This window comes from Rissa tridactyla, chromosome 15 (assembly GCF_028500815.1).
Source record: "Rissa tridactyla isolate bRisTri1 chromosome 15, bRisTri1.patW.cur.20221130, whole genome shotgun sequence".
NCBI classification, from domain to species: Eukaryota; Metazoa; Chordata; class Aves; order Charadriiformes; family Laridae; genus Rissa; species Rissa tridactyla.
The window spans coordinates 10419645-10434090 of record NC_071480.1 but is presented as its reverse complement, the minus strand read 5'-3'; positions in this window follow the sequence as shown (position 1 = coordinate 10434090).

Sequence of the window (14446 nt, the reverse complement as noted above, 5' to 3'; positions counted from 1 at the left end):
CGGGAGTTGCAAATTAGGACAGTTCGTACTAAGACTTGGAGCAAACCATAGCCACTAAATATGGGCAGGAAATTGCATGCATGTATCTCCAATCCCCACATTAATAAGAATCAACTATATTCTCGGTCATTGCAACTGATCTCTCAGGAGTAATCATCACCTTGAAAGACAGAGATGTACCTAAACAAAATTAATTTCTGGTTTAATTTTGGAGAGAGATAGAAGGAATTCTTACTTCCCGAGTTTGTTCACTATAGGTGGACAATTATAACACACATCCCTACTTCTAGTCAAGAGAATTTAACACAGCTAAATCAGAAAAATTCAAGCTAAATTCAGAAATTCAAGATATTATTTATGCAGCCAAATTGTTGTATTGAGAGAAAAATAGCTTGGCTTGTAAACATGTGGTGGCATAGAGAATACAAAATGGTGTCTTTAATACAATCATGTAGAAGGGAAAGTTAGGATTTCATGGTTTCTTATGAATCCACTGGTGTAATTTCTTGGGATTCTGTCCTTAGCTGGTTATTAAATTTATGTGTTTGCATAATGAAGGTAGTTGAGTACATACTCTTGTGTTAAGACGTAGCACTGAGGTCGGGAAGATGAGGGTTATATATTGGCCAAAGAGTTGCAAACTGTTTGATTCTGGCTATGTTACGTAATTTCTCAAATATTAAAGTGTTGCAAAATAAAGATAGTATTTCCTTTCTTCCAGTGTTCTATAGAATAAGCTTCTCATACCAAAGATTTAGTTTTTCCGTGCTTATGCTCATTGCTCAATACACTGTGGCAAATGGTTTCCTTATTGAGAAGTTTGGACAACCTGATTTGTCCAGTCAGTTTTCTACTATTCAGATTTGCACTGCCCTAATAACCAAGAAAGAGTGGTTATTTGGAGAAAATACTTTGGGGAAAAGTAATGATGGAATGTAATGTTGGAAACTTGATTCAAATTTTTGGGTGCACATTTTGGATACAGAATTTTTTTTTTTTTTGCTGTGAAGAGCTGTGATTTTCATTAAGATCTTTCTTTAATATAAATCACCGAAACAAAGAAAGAAATTTCTTAGGCTGCAATATCTATAGCTATGAATATACATTTATATTCAAGCACAAACAGCTAATATTTTCTGAAGTATTTAGAAGTTTGATTTTTTTCTTCTCTAACATATATTACAAATTATGAAAGTTAATATCATATATCTTTGACTTTGAAGAAAGCACTTAATACAGGATATGTTATACTTGCAGTAAATATATTGACATTTTTCTCATCCAAAATTGAGGCTGAGCAGGAAAATCATCAGAAAATAAACATTTTTTAAAGAAATGAAAGCTATTTTTCTTTTGTTGTTTGTTTGGTTTTTTTTTAATTTAGCTTGAGACTGTGCAATCCTTCTATAAAACTAAAATATTGTATAGGAAGACTGATATTTTTAATTTGAACCTCATCTCCTTATAAACTCTTTTAATCTAGGTACCTATGAAGTCTGGACAGCATTTCCTCAGATGTTGCTTTCATATATTTGATGGCTTCTCTGTGTAAAAATATTAGTAAATAATTTAATGTTTATTTTTAGTATGAAAATTTGGAGCATTCTTGCATGACTTGATAGACAAATCTCATAGGTATTACCATACTGCCCTCTGGAGTACAGTGACAAAGCATGTGTATGATAAAAGTTTTATAGGCATCTGCAGTTCCTCTTTGCATCCAGGAAAATTATCACTGGAACAAGTAAAGCCTTGGTTAAGCTCTTTGAAAGGGAGGATGAATATGTAGTGTTTTGCTTCACTTAGCCCAGAACTTTTTGGGCATGTATCATGTTTTCAATAGATATATATGACTATGTAGGATTTCATCCATGATTAGACCCAGAAGTGTTTGATTGAAGCATACAAGATTATTGTAATATCAATCACCTCAGTGCTTGTTTTGAAATTCTTTAGTGTAGCTTTTAATGTTTGGTTTAGAAGCAGCAGCTTGAGGTTTCTTAGCAAAACTGAATTTTGTTGTCCAGAGGCGCAAGACCAGTGTCAGACTGTTTCATTGAATCAAGCTTTTGTGTGGCTCCTATGTAACCTAAGCCTTAGAAATCCTGGGACTCTACTAGGAGAAACTAGTTGTTCAGCGCTAGGTATCAAAGACAACAACAAAACACATAATTTTTCCTCACAAGCTCAAAAAAACTTAAGACATTTGGAAGCCATATGCATCTGTTGTTTCCTAAATTAATTCATCGTTTTCCAAGATTTGTCTTGTGGAAAAAGTATAAATTCGCCTTCACTCCTCCCTCTTTCCCCTCTCTTTCCCCAAATTGCTTTAATTCCATATAAGAATGAAAACAGACATCAGGAATTTCTTATCTCTAAAAAACAGTTTGAGTTACTTTAATATCTTTTGAGGAATCTTATACTTAATATAGATATTCAGCATAAAGATTCCCAGTTGCAGATTGTATGTAGCTGGAAGTGTGGTTAAAAGTACAGGTCCACAAGTACAAAATACAACAAACCATTCCTTTGTCCTTTTTCTCCAATACAAAGACACTTTAAAGTGTATATAATTTATGTTCATTTTTGGGTCCTTTCTCTGCTTCCATAATAGGAAATAATGCACAAATTAAAAGCAAAGTTTGTTATCTTCAAAAGTGTTTTTAGGGATTTTACAACACATACAAGCAGCTAGTTAAACTGTTAAAAGTCACTAAATATTTCAAGCACTTTTCCATTGGAAGTTGACAGGAATTATGTACCTTATTTTTTTAAGTTCCCTTTTAATGTGACAAGGTGCCTTTCATTATGCGCCTAAAGACTTCTGAAAATCTACATTTCTCAAGTTTAGAGCTTCAGGTCAGACATAAAGAAAATGTAAGCTAACTGACAGGAATTGCAGATTGCATACAGACTGTCAAGTCATGAAAAATTAAGATCACCGACAGGAGCCTGCAACACTCGATATGGTGGGAACATTAAACTGCATTTCAATATAACCAAATAAAATATCATATATATATGGGAAAATCCACCTGTGAAAAATATCTTAGAATTCTGTGGAAGGCTCAACAGAATATGTCTTTCCTCCTTTAGAATCTCTTGGCCAGCAGAGCAAATGCAAGTACTTCTGTTTAGGAAAAGAAGACTCTGAATAAAAGTAGAGGGATTATATTGTCTTTGTATTTGGCACTGGTGATACAACTCTTGAAATCTCTGCCAGATTCAGTGCTATACGTTTTTAAAATTACTGAGAGTCTGGGCAGACTTAAGTAAGAGCCACAGGAATGATGAAAAAGATTACTAAAAGCTCCTTTAGCTTGCAGGAATGGTGCGGTGTTAGTGTCTTTGTGTACAGTGAATTCCTTTGCGGGTCTCTCTCTCCCTCAATGCCAAACTTATCCCTACAAGACTCAGTAGCTACTACATTTAGGGACTCTGTAGGGAAAACAGAAGTCCCCAAGACAATGACAGCAGTGGAGACATCAAGGCATTGAGCTGATAGGGAATGAAGAGAGAAAGGTACTAGCTGAGATGGACTCTAATTACCAAGAAAAATCATAGTGAAGGGGCATTCCCAGACAATGAGGAATTCATATTTGGATTCTCACTGGAGGTGTGGGGGGAGAAAAGTATGACTAGATACACATTTGGTTATCATAACCTCTTATAAGCATTAAATTAAATTGTTATTTACTTCACAGTCATATTGTATAAGCAGCACTGTAACTACATGTGGTTCAAATGTAGAATCAGAAGTCTCATGAATATTGTAGCTGTTCAGTTTTGGATTGAATCTTCACTATCCGAATTTTGCTGGGATAGCAGTTCCATTGTTAAATGAGTGATGATCAGGTTTTTGGTGACTGAACCTAGTGTACGTTGGTAGAAAAGGAAGGAAAGTAAGCCCAGGTGTCCTGCTGCTTAAATCCTAATTAGACAGAGTACTGTCTACGGTGGAGTTTCTCCTAGTAAAAGCTCACTCTGACTTTTTAGAAGGCTTAGGATTCTAACTCCCTCTAGCAGTTTTAGAAATACCATCTTGTATTAATAATGTCTAATGATGGAAAGTTTAATATTACAAAATAATTGTTTGGGGAATATATTCCCCGCACAAGTGAAGACTCCTTTGTGTGCATGTGACCTGCATAGTGAAAAAAGCATTATTATATCCTAACTTTTGAGAAAAGATAGCATCAGCAAATAAATCCACAATATCCTGGTAAATATTTTTAAGGAGGATCCAAAAACAGATCAGACCACAAAGGTAGCTTTACTAACAGCTTCCACTAAGATTATATATATATAAATATATGTATATATCTCCCAAGACAAAATACACAGCTTCATATAATCTGCTAAAGAGAAAAGTAAATATTTTGCAACCACAAATGAAGTCAAAGCATAACATTGTGGTGAGACTTAAGAGGAGTTAACAGACCAAAATGTCTCATTATTTCACAAATTATAGCAGCATGAAAAATAACTCCTTTAGTTTCAGGATACTTAGCTCTGTTTCATGAAATAAAAATATGTGGTTAATACAAAGCACTGTTTCAAGTACAGGTCTGGAAGCTGGCTTAACTTGGTGTGATAGGTGGGCAGACTGCAGTGTGAGTAACGCTGAGTCTGTACTTCAGGTATAAGAAATGCGTTTCTTTCCACACTCCTTGGCACACCGACAAAGCTTCGTCTGCAACATACTCGTATGCCCAAACGAAGGAGACAGGCTTTCTCAGGCAAGGTGGTACAGTCAATGCTTTAGGTTTTTGCTAACAGTATGGGTTAAAACATTAAGGATAAAAATGCATTTGGTGGCCTTGACCTGGTTTGTGGATGCTGGGAGCCAAGTTCTGCCCTCAGTTACACCCTGTAGCTCCCCTGAAGTCCATAGTGGTGCCAAGTGTAACTGAGGGAAGAATTCGGCTGTTCAAATATGCCCATGGTTACTAAGCCAACTGGCAGCAATTGCAAGGGAATAATAGGAGTGTTGAGGGCAAGAACTGAGGAGCCTTCGCAGGGCAGTCTGGAGACCAGCACAGTGCTTGTCTACAGACTGTTTGGCCTCCTGAAGTCAAAGCTATTAGTTTTCCCTACTTGCTCAAGTGTGCTGCATACAAACCAAGCCTTTCACTGATGAACTTAATGCATTGTATCAGCAGCCTTTTGTTTGTATCAGAACTAACCTTGAGGTTTCATGGGGCAGAGAGCAGATCTGAACACATTTCAAATGTATAAAAAAGTGAACCATTGTTGTTATTAATGAAGAAGAGGTGGGTAGCTTCCAGGCTACTTATAACACAGACAAACTCATCTTCTTGCAGCATAGCTCGTCAGTTATTTAGTGCTTCCCATTGCTCAAATGAGAAATAGGCTTACAGTGACTCTTATCTGAGGGAACATGAGATTATTTTCATTTCATAGATGAGGAATCAAGATCTTAAAGTATTTGTCTGAAGTCACATCAGAAGAAAGGAACTGAAACTCTTGTATCCTTAGTGTAGTGCCCTCATATGTTAGCTGTTTGTAGCCTTGATGAAGTCCTGGAGCTTTAATCTTTCACCATAGAAGACTTCTTGACACTGAATAACCTCGAGTTCTGATTTTAAAATCAAAAACAAAACATAACAATCTTTTTATGGGATAAGTGGATTCTTTGAACTCCTACTCATATAGCTGTGTACTATTTAAACAGTGTAAGCTTCACAAGAACAGATTAAAAATCCCCTAGCAGCCATTTCTATTCAGTTTCATGGACAGAAAACAATGAAGATGTAATGAAAAATCAGATAGATGGAACTAAGAGGGTCCTTTGTTGCAGGCAAAGGGCAGTCATTGGGTGAACAGGAAAGGAAAAAAAAGTTCTTGTAAATGTACGAAGCGTAAACCACCCCTGATGCCAAGAATGACATCCTTGATGAATATTGTGTCAAGAAACTCCTTGTTTGTCTTACAAGAACATCATGAAATTGAACTGCTGCCATGAAAGTCATATGTAGTATTTCATATACAGCTAACAGAAGAAAAGTAAGCAATGAAGTAGGGAGGGATCCCACTCCAAAACATCATTGGGACCAACACTGATGTTCAGTTTCTGTTGTTAGAGTAGTACTACTTTATTACAATCCTCTAGTTCCTCTGTTTCCATAAAGTTGCAATTTGACAGATATACTTGCTAATTTTTCATTCCTTTAGGCAGCACTAAACACATTCTGAGCCCTAATCAAATATAATACTACTGTTGTTCTCTGGGATAGAGACACCACCACCTATAATTCTTTTATTATGCATGTTTTACATGTGGAAACATCAGACTCTTATCAAGTCAAACTGAATCAGAGAAGCTATTTCTAATTTCGAATAAAGAAATTGATGCTCATTTTGTTTTGATTGATGATCACTTTGTTTTGAAAAGGTCTTTAGACAGGAAAATTATTAAAAATAATTGGATGGAATATCCGCATCTGGAAGAGGTTAGAATTCATTAATCAGACTTTCAGCTGAAATAAATTTTTCTTGGTCCATTTAAAATAGTAGAAGTGTTCTGATTTGTACCAGTTCACTCTTTCCCATCCTTTGCATTACACACACATTATCATTTGAAAAGGTCTTAAACACAGTAAATCGAACAGGCAAATACTGAAATAAATACACAGAGAGACTTTAAATCTTTCCTAAAGGCACTTTTGTTCTGTGAGTTCTATAACTAAGAAATCCATAATCACTGTAATCATTTCTTTAATGCTAAGCATGCAGATCCTTCTGTTTTCTCTGGGGTAAATTCAGAATAAATCTTCCCTGCAAAAACAGATTTCTTCCACCTCCAACAGTTTATTGCAAAGTCTGCAGTTCCTGACAATTACTGCAATTATATAAAAAGAATTTGCATTTGTATGGTATTGTGCAATCTAAAAGATATCAAAGGGACACTTCACATACAATATACAGTGACCAAACTCATACTCTTAAAATGCAGTCATTTCTGGAAGACAATATAAAAGCTATTCTCTTCAAGAAACTATACACTTCAGTATTTAGAAGGTGAAGCAATAAATTATTCAACAATTCAAATTTGAAGGGAATATGAAGTGAGAAGAATGTTAATTGCTTAAGAAAGGATTGGCCCATTAGATTCAGAAATCAGTTTTGCTTATATAAATCATTTTCTTTCCAATTATACAGAACTACAAATGGTTCAAAAGAGAAAGACTGATACCTGCAATATCTCAAACTTTGCCTCAGTGTCTTCTGGCAGCTGTTGTACAGAATGTTGAAAGACAATACCAAAGGGTGGGAGGGCAGAGACACAAGGTACTGAGCTGTAAAATGAGCCCTTTCTAATTATACTAAAAGATCCTATACCTTCAAATGGATGAATGTCATTTATTGAATCACTCCTTATTGAAGAAACTGCTTTCTAATTATATTTTCTCTGGAGAGAAATCCATCTTCAATTATCTGTCCAGATTTTCATTGAAAAAGAAAATTATCTTTCAATAAAAAAAGAAGAATGGAAATGAAAACTACCTTTACAATTCTTTTTTTTCCACAAGAAGAGTGGATTGAAAAAATGCCTTATTTAAAAGCAAGGAAACAGTCCATCCTTTCCTCGTTGTCCTGTTAAAAATGGAGAAGGGCAGTCAAAATGAGAATTGTCATTTTTTAGTCCTGTGCTTAAACATGATGCTTTCCACATTACTGCATGAAGAGGACCAGTCTCAGGTGGCTGATATTGTCAGAATTACATGGGAGTCGGAGAAGGTAGTGCTGATTTATACCAGCTGTAGGATTGACTCAAAGACTATAAAGTTGATTTTTTGGTTTGTTTGGTTGGTTTTATTGTTTTGTTTTGTGGGGTTTTTAAAATCATTTTAGCTGCCTTAGTACTTGTCAGGATGATATTTTAGAATTTCGGTGCTGAACAGTCTACAGTTTCATGGCTGGCTGCATCTGTTACTGTATAGAGGCCAGGGGTTTATACAAATTATTAAAAATCTAGAAGAATAAAAAACTCCAGAGAATGGAAACTCATATTATAATCATGATGAATATAATAGAACTGCTAATAGTATAGAAGACAATGTGGTATAGTAATCCTGGTAAAATATAATAAGTTTAATCAGCTGCTGTGAAAAAGCCCGTTCTACAACTACAATAATAACTAAATAGCAATCAGTTTCCCATGCAAAGCATCCTTCCAGGCAAATACAACTCAGGAAATATTTAAAATATGCAGACTGCTCACGAGTGTTTGATCTGGCTGGAGAGAAATTCATTACACCATACATAATACATATATATACATTCTGTGATATGGATGATTCACTTTAAAGTACACCATTTATTCCAATGCATTTAGTTGATTAGCAGGGAAAAGACAAAACATTTTTGACAAATGTTAGTAATTTTCTGATTGATGAATTTACTTACAGTGATGGTGAGTTTACTGAGTTGCCGCTGGATTTTTTCTACAAAGGACACCTTGCTATGCTTCATTCATGTGGAACATCTGAAATGAATAACAAGGAACGGATGGAATTTTCAAGAGAAAAAGAAAATAATAAAACGCCCACCATAAAATCTAATTCTCTATAAATAATCTCAATCAGGAAAACCTTTACCCCTGAGACAATCCAAGGCTGCGTTTTTAGTAGCTCTTTCCCTTGTGACAACAGCAAACTTTCCCATGCCACAAATCATTTCTGTCTATCATTTTGATATAATCTGAAGGAAAGCCATCCTGCCACCCTAATGTGCCCCATTTTTTTCAGGCTCAGGTGGGGACATATTTGCATATTTGGTTGGTAAGACTTACTGAGCTTAGAATCAGGAATTATGATCTTTCCGGCTGTTTTTCGTACTTTACCCCAGCAATTTCATTTTTATAGTTAAGTCCTTGCTTAATTGTCTTCTCACGCTTAATCCATTTCTGCCCATGTTCTTCTTTTGGGTCAGCTTTTCCAGTTATCATTGTGTTGCCTAGTTTATATGACATCATTAGCATTGTAGAAGAAAGATGTTGGTCTTTGCAAAGAGGAAGTAGGATAAGGTCCCATGGATCAGGATAGTAGTGCTGTTTATTCAGAAACTGAAGATTTGTTTTCTGTTTCCTTGATGGAATGGCCTTTGCTTTAATCTAGTGAAGTAGTCTGTCTCAGTCTCTTCTAGAAGCTGATTTTAACTAAGTCATGATTTAACTAAGCCCTGTGAAGAGGGCTGTTTCCTACATACTTCAGTAGCCTCTCTTTTTATAGCATACCTATCATTAAGGTCACAGGACAAAAGCTGTTCCAGATCCATCATTAACAGCTCCAAGGATTGCTACTTCTGTTACTTGGTTTCTTATTCCGTTCCTGTGGTTGCAACAATGGGAAATTGTTTGACTTGAAAGCAATACTGTTCTATTAATGCATATCAAGCCTGTTTTGATTGTAACTTAGGAAAAGCAAATAGTTTCTCTTCAGTGGGAAATAACTACATTTGCCAGTGGTTTTGGGATATGTACATTGCAAAGAAAATAACTAGCTAATGGGCAGGTTTCTAGATACTTTTTTCACTCTTTGCTAGCCTGAGAGATGTATTATTTGCCGAGCCAGGAGATCTGTATGCCTGGTTTAAGTTATTGACTGTGTGGGTTTGCACTGCACAAGAAATTCCAGTAATAAAAAGCTCATTCCTAGCGTACGTTATTGGTCATCCATCCTGGGCAGATGCTAGAAGATGTGAACTGATACTGATCCTAGAAAGTGGAAAGCATTGTCTCAGAAGAGTCTGAGTGATGACTTGAATATACACTAAGATGGGAGAGGGATCAGAAAAGGGAGGAAGTGGCCAAGCTTGCAGGCCTTTGCTCTGGAAGATCACTTAGATACATCACTGCTATATCCTATGATGATAAAACAGAGAGGTAATGTCTAGCTCCTGGAATCATTGTAGCAGTGAGGATGACTTGCAGGCTGAATGGTAAAGCCACAGCTTTGGCTCTTGGGTAGCAAAAAGACTAAAGTATGCCCCAAACAGTAGGTACATTCCCATTTTTACAGAGAATACCACTTTGGGGTTGATTCTGGGTTGTTCTTACACTCCACAGTGCAAAATGACAACATTCCACTGTTTTTGTTGTTTTATAAAGGTTATAAAATGTTAGTCCAATGCAGGGCAAAAGGAAATGAAGATTTGATCTGTAATCTGCTTCTTGTAACACCAGAGGGCTGTTGTAGATCTCACTAGCACTCCTATTCAGTATTTTTATTAAATTCAAGAAACAAATGTTATAAATTTGACTTCGATCTTACCTTTTTTAGCATTCCATTCCCTACAGAATGAAGATGGACTGAAGTATATTTTGCTAGATGTTATTGTAGGGTTCTTGCACATTGCAAGGCAGAATTGGCTAGAAATAGAAAAGGATTCTCTTTGAACTATCACAAAAGAATCACAATGTGCTGCTTTTCTATGTGCTCTCCTAGAAATTACTCTGAAGTATTACTCCTACTCTATTTTCAAGCTATGTAATTCTATTAACTGGAAAAGAATGACTTATAATATACTTTCACCAAATGGAGAAATGAAGACAGCTACCTGAATTACGTAAAATTGATTATACTAAGAGTCTGACCCAAATTTATTATGAAAACATGAATGACTGCGCTTGGCAGCACCTGGTGTGTCATTTCATCCTTTGTCAATAAAAAAAAAGCAATTTTACGATTGCATATTTTGATATGCTATAGCATTTATTAAACTACTTAATCTTAGTGGGATGAACAATGAAGATACTGTTCAGTTGCTTCAGTAAAAAGGAAAGCATAAATAAGAACTTCCATGTTTGATCCAAAATAAAGAATTGAGAGAGGATGTCATTTGCTTCATTTTTATTAAGCCGTGTTTGTAAAAAACAATCTTTAAATTCTTTAAAAACTTTAGATTTCAATTTAAACTTATAATTTTACCTTTAGGGCTTAATCAGATGACTACAGAAGTAAATAGAAGACTTTTAAAGATTTCAGTGGGTACTGAATGAAGCTCATACTTACTGCTTAGGTTCAGTTTATCAACTTGCTGTGGAATATAGTATAAATAAGAAGAGTAGAGCTGAGGGACTTTTTCTAATACTGTCCAAACTGAGTGAATAATTATCCTAACCTTTCCCGTTCCTGAGCAGCATCTCTATTCTGGAGAAATAATAATGAGTTTTAAATGAGAAAAATGCAGAAAAGACTTTTGCATGAGTCTTTCCCTGCAATTATTTTAACTCTGCACTGTTCATGCTAGTTATAAGCCATACCTGAAGTTCTCTTTACACATTGTGAAGGGCTGGCCCAAAATCCAAATCAAGAGTCTCATGGACGCTGATAAGTTTTGGATCAAGTTTTGAACTATTTCCACGCAAACGTTTTTTTTTAAATTTCAGCTTTCCTAGCTTTCCTACTACTGCACTAGTAACAATTATAGTTGTCAATAAACATGAGATACTCAGTGCTGACAGCTGAAGTTATTTTAGTCACATACTACCTAACAGTGTTCAGAGTTTGTACAGATAAAATATGTTTTTCCTTTGGCAGCCTTTTTTTGTGGTTCAGCATCATTTCTCTCCAAGTGTCTTATCAGCATCCAGAAGTTGGTCTCATAAAGCAAATAGCAAAACTTTAATTATATGCTTTTCATTTTGAGTCAAGGGTCTAAATTTTGACCAAGAAATTGCCTTAGTCTCAAATGTTGACAAATTTTTACCATATGATCTTAGGAAAACCTTGATGGGAAACCATCTGTAGGCCACCTGAGAGTTCTGGGTTTTTTTATTTATTAGAGGGAAAGACAGCCCTATCCTGGCTACGGATTATTGGCTGATGGAGCAACTCCACTCTTCTGAAGTTGTCTCTGAAGATAATAGTCTTTACATTTTCAGCATAGTTTCTACCATGCCTCTTGTCTGATTTTGGAGCTTTTTCATTGTTACAATCTTATTTTACTCCATATAAATAGAGGACAGATCACAGGCACAGACAAAAAGTCACCATGTCACTCAACTGTATCCTAAGCTTCATAGATCAACTGATAGGAAATGTAATCTTTTTATCTAACGCTCTCACCTGTCATATTAAAATATTATATTTCTGTTGTATGACAAAGGCTGAGTCTACTGCATAGCACTAGATGGCAGTAACATATTACACTTCCCAGTGAAATCATCAACTCACTGTGTCATCTGGGTTGGGAAATGTAAACTAAGTGCAAAATAGAACCACATTTCTCTTCTGAGTTTGTTTTGGTCTACAGTCTGAAGTTGATCTGAGCTGACCACAAAACCCATTTCTCATGCTGCATACAGCATACTTCCCTGCAAGGGCGATCTAATTAAGCTCTTTATGTGTCTGCCAAGAAAACTGTAGATATTGTTAGTTAAGACACCAGCAAAATCAAACAGCTTTATGCATATCACATTTAGCCAAATCTACCATCATGCAATTGCACTGAATATTAGATAAATGTGATTAATGTCAATGGCATAGTGTACAAAAATGTAGCTTCAGTTCATCTTGCATGGAGATTTTTCATCAGGTGTAAATTGACATAACTGTACAAGAGTCTTTGTACTTATTGTCCAAAACAGATGTGGAACAGTCTGTGAACTGTTAAACACTCACATGTTTTTGCTGCAGAAGCTTCTGTTAATAATGTGCTGGTATTGAGGTGATAGATGTGCTCGCTTGAAAGATGCAGAGCTATGATTTAAGGAATATTCCAGCCCTCTTATCAAAGATCAATTTTTGTCACTTGCTTTCATGAAAACACCTCTTGATTGTGGACCAAGCAGACTTCTTTGCTGAGGCAAAGTTTTGACTAATAAGAGTTTGTGTGAGTGAACTTGGATGAGCTGTCTTAAGTGAAGGTTCACCCAAAGGAAGGTTGTAGAGTTGACTATATGCTGTGTATTTCATTATAAAGTCAAAACATCTTGCAGGTTTTGTAGTGACTGATCCAGAAAACTTGAGTTTCACTTCTTGTTCTGCTGTTGACTGAGCAGATCGCTTTATCTTGTATTCTGTCTTTAGAATGTCAATAATGATATTTAACAGTTTATGAAAGCACATCAAGATAAACTAATGAAAGCAGGTTTTAGTTGCAATTGCTACTGACTATTAAGTCATATCCTCTCATTTCATTTCAGCCATAGTGAGGAATGTATCCCGTTCTTTGCACTTCATTACTCCTTGCTCCTTCAGGCAGAACCAATATTTTATGAACAGAACAAGTAAGTCACTTTAATTTCCTTTTCTCACTCTGACTTTTCACAAATGGGGTCCTTACAGTGTAAATCTCTTTAGAGGCAAACCCTTACACATTTTTACTATGAGCTTTGTCATGACATATAATATTATTTTTATATATATTTGAGAGACTGAGAGAGATTAATCTAGAGCTTTCCAGACCCTGTTCTCCTCAAATGAAAATGTTAGTGCCAGAATCCATCTCTTGAGCCAACATTTATTCAGGCATGAGAAAAGGCTTCAGTCTGAGATACTGGTAAATTTATACCTGGGTAAGTCTCAGTGAGAAATAGCAAACTGTAACAAACTTTCATGAGTGATATTTTGGACAATGCTTAAAATTATTCTTGGTCTACTTTTAAGATGCTATGTTTTTATTTTATAAAATCTAAGTGAAATATCTGTACCCTGATCTTCCTGCTCAGATTGGTTGGTATTTTTCTCCATGAGAAATTTTGTGATGTTGAGATTACTTACTGTAAAATATACTTATTACTATTTAAGATTTTAAGGATCAGAATTTGTTTCAAAATGTTAATTCCAGCTCCTCTTGAAAACACTCTCACCATGATGGTGCAGTTTCAAACAGCCTATGCAATGAAGCAAAGTAATATTTTTCCTAACGTGCTAAGGTTTCAGATTGCTTTGGTGTGATCTCACTAAAGGAAGGTTAGTTCAGACCAGCACCTCAGTTTAAAAACAGTTTTGATGAAAATAGAGTTTGGAGGACTTGGAGAGTAATAAGAGGGCATTTTTCTATGCCAAGTCATGACAATAACACAGTAGAGCAGTCTTCATGTAAAGCAGACATTGCTGTGCATTGCAGAGTTTTATAGTATCTTTCTATTTGTTACTTAGAAAAAGATCTTGGAGGTTTGATCTGTGAGTTCAAGGCTCAGAGGGACTTTGCTTTGGGCTTTAAAGATTTTGGTGGTTTTGTTAAACAGATAGCTAAGTAAATAACATTAAAATGATGGAAGTTCAGTGTATTCTTATTTGGTTACAACAGCTATAATTTTGAATAAATCTTTATTATTTCTCCTTCCAATCTGCAAATTGCATTTTATAGATTTAATTAAACTTATTCCATGCCCTTTTACACTAAATATTGATCAGACAAAGCTTAGTTTCATGAAATTTCTGTGTTCAAAGAACATTGTAAAATGTTCTTTGCG